Source organism: Sinocyclocheilus anshuiensis, unplaced genomic scaffold (assembly GCF_001515605.1).
Source record: "Sinocyclocheilus anshuiensis isolate Anshui unplaced genomic scaffold, SAMN03320099.WGS_v1.1 scaffold2799, whole genome shotgun sequence".
Taxonomy (NCBI): Eukaryota; Metazoa; Chordata; class Actinopteri; order Cypriniformes; family Cyprinidae; genus Sinocyclocheilus; species Sinocyclocheilus anshuiensis.
Window position 1 is genome coordinate 117,505 of NW_015548372.1, and position 3,164 is coordinate 120,668.

Genomic DNA, 3,164 nt, shown 5'->3' on the forward strand with positions numbered 1-3,164 from the left:
CGGTAATGCGATATATCACGGTAATGAATATGCACAATATTGTTACAGTGGGCACTTCTAAATACCGTGAATAATTATATATTACAAAATTCAGTTATGAAACCTGTTATACTGTATTATGACAGCACTTTTTTTTAAACAAAATTTCAATATCGTGATAATACCGTATACTGTAACAAAAGCATGAGCAATTAATCGCAACATGAAAATTTGATACCGGCATATCCCTAGTGCATACACTGATATGAGCAGTGAATCTGATGGCATTACCAGTAAGAATTGATGATCTTGCAGAAAGCCAGCTCACAGCACATCTTGAGGTTGCTCTGGTGCTCATGCAGGTCACTGGAGGAGCACTTAGACGGATCCACCTCGCAGTTCTCATCTGACTCATACAGGGCTTTGATGAACTCACCTGGGACGAATAAAAGTAAACAATGTGGAAACCTCATTTAGCACAGACAGCGTGCAGCCTTCTGCAGAACTGTACTGCTGCTTATATGTTACAGTTACACAAGTTGAACAAAGGCATGATTAACATTAGGAATTAATATTACTTTTGCAAAAATATAAAAAAAAATTTACTCATGAGATGAGATGCCTAATAAGGGCTGATTATTTTACAGTTCAAAATAAACACCATCTTTGAAGAATTTGCAGTAAATGTTTAGACACATTTCAATTACATCACTTGAATCAACTGAAAATTGATCACTGGCACATCATTCTGTAAGTCAATAAATTAATCAAAGAAAGATTTGGTTTCATTTCGTAAGGCACAAAAATGAACTGCAACTGAAACTATGCTATATGTAAACTGCATCACTTTCTCACAGACTAAACTTTTGAAAGTATTTTCCCAGCATCAAACAAACTCTTTTGAGGGAAACCAAGCCTAAAGCTTCCCCTCCTCACTCAATTTTGCTCCCATATTCGACTTGATATCTTAAATAATTGAACAGAACTTCAAAAACACAGACTACACACACAAAAAAGCAGTAAATTATTGATTATATATTCTCACAAGCATATTTGATGGTCTGCAGAAATTGTAAAGAAAGTATTGCACTGCTTTGATTTGAGAGCTGTAGACAGTTTATTCTATATGGAAAAATGCTTAACGTGAAACTTTGCATGTTGTGTTTATTCTGGGCTCACCTGCTTGCCTGTATATTAGTTATGTAGGCTATATTTTAATAATGAAGAGCATTGAGTTTGGTCTTTATCATCTTAGTCCATTATGCCACATTATGCCACGTTTTGCGGTGTGGGAGGAAATTACTATATAGATATTCATTATATTAATAAACTGTATACTGAATTTGATATTTTAATAGCATCTTAATACATTAAGCCATGTTAAGTGTTTATGTTTTTCTACAGGAGGAAAACGCTTAGCGAGAGACTTTGCGAATTGCGTTCATATTCTGCTGTTCTGTGGCCACGGATTTGCGTCTTGTCTTTATCTCCTACAGATGGCTTGCAGGACCCTGTACGTTACGGTACAAAATTAGTTTTAATCATTTAATCACCACCACAGCTTCTTGTCTACATTGGCAAAACGCACGATTTGTGTCGATTAAGTGACGTCGTAGGTATCGGAGAGTGCAAGTGGCGACTGCAAGTGACTTCGTAATTTAGTTTCTTTTGTCTTGTCTTCACCACCTGGCTACTGTTGTAAAATGTTGAGAGATTCAAACAAAAAGAATAAATAAATAGAAAAAAAATAAAAAAATAAAGACTGCAAGCGACGTCGCTAGCGGAAGTGCAAGTGTCTGAGAGTGCAAGTCTGAGAATGCAAGTCTGAGAGTGCAAGCGCAAGTCTGCAGCCAGACCCTTTTGAACTAATTAGGATCTGGGCACTTGATAATTGCAGACTGGTGCGTTTGATCAGGGTTGGAACTGAACTCTGCAGGAAGGTAGATCTCCTGGAACAGGGTTGGGCACCCCTGCGCTATATGATTGCAATAAAATTTTAGTTCAAAACTTAAGTGCCATTGTTTAAAAAAAATGCTTTATTGACTGACATTTCATAGACCTTCAGTTGTTTTGCTTTCAAATTTCATGCCATTTGTATATATGTAATTTCACAGTATTTTCACTCCCTAAATTGCTACACTACTTGTGCAGTCACAGTTCTATAATGGTACAATTTACTCAAGCTGATGACATTTTTTAAATTTTATTTATTTCTTTGTTTATTTATTTATTTTGGGTGACATTAAAATTATTTGTAGAATAATTGTACATAAATTATTTCTTAACTTTTTAACTGCAGGCATCAGTGGTGGACGAGGTACACAAATAAAGTACTTGAGTAAAAGTACAGATACCTATAATAAAATATTACTCCAGTAAAAGTAAAAGTACTCCTTTTTCAATTTTGCTCGAGTGAAAGTACAAAAGTACTCGATTTTTTATGTACTTAAGTAAAAAAGTACTGATAGATAGATTTATTTTGCAATTTTATATAGGCTACTTAATTTAATTTTATATTAGCACATTTTTTATAATCCTGCTGCTCAAAATACCTGGGATTTTCCCAAAATAACCACTATATGGAGTCAAGATATATTTTTGTTGTTGATATGGACTACGTTGACGAGAGTGATGTAGTAATGTTCACTGTGAAGCTTACACTGCAGTGTACCTGAGAGAAAACAGATCTGAACATCTGATTTTCACCAGTAAGAAAAAAGTGTTTTAAAGCTTGAACTTCAGTTGTTGGAGATATGCAAGCAAAAATACAAAATGCAATGAATTGCAAGGCTGTAGAGAACAGTGCACTATTGCAGGCTTACATACTGAGGTTTTAATTAAATTACTTTAATATAGTCAGTTGTAAACTAAAGTTGGCTGGTCTAAGGCATGAAACTCCAGGGCTGAAAATGAGTCCCGCTCTGGCCCCGATCACGCGCCATTGTACCTCTTGTGTAGCCACAATCAGCAGGGTCATATTGCATCAATTGCATTTTATTATTTAAAGGCATAGTGTCCCTTTAATTAAAGACAATTGTTATGCTCTGAAAGTGTAAATTGCCCACTACCCAAATTCACCCTTTCACTTTGAAAAAACTGATTTTCTATACACTGTCAAGTCAAGTCAAGCCACCTTTATTTATATAGCGCTTTTAACAATACAGATTGTGTCAAAGCAACTGTAT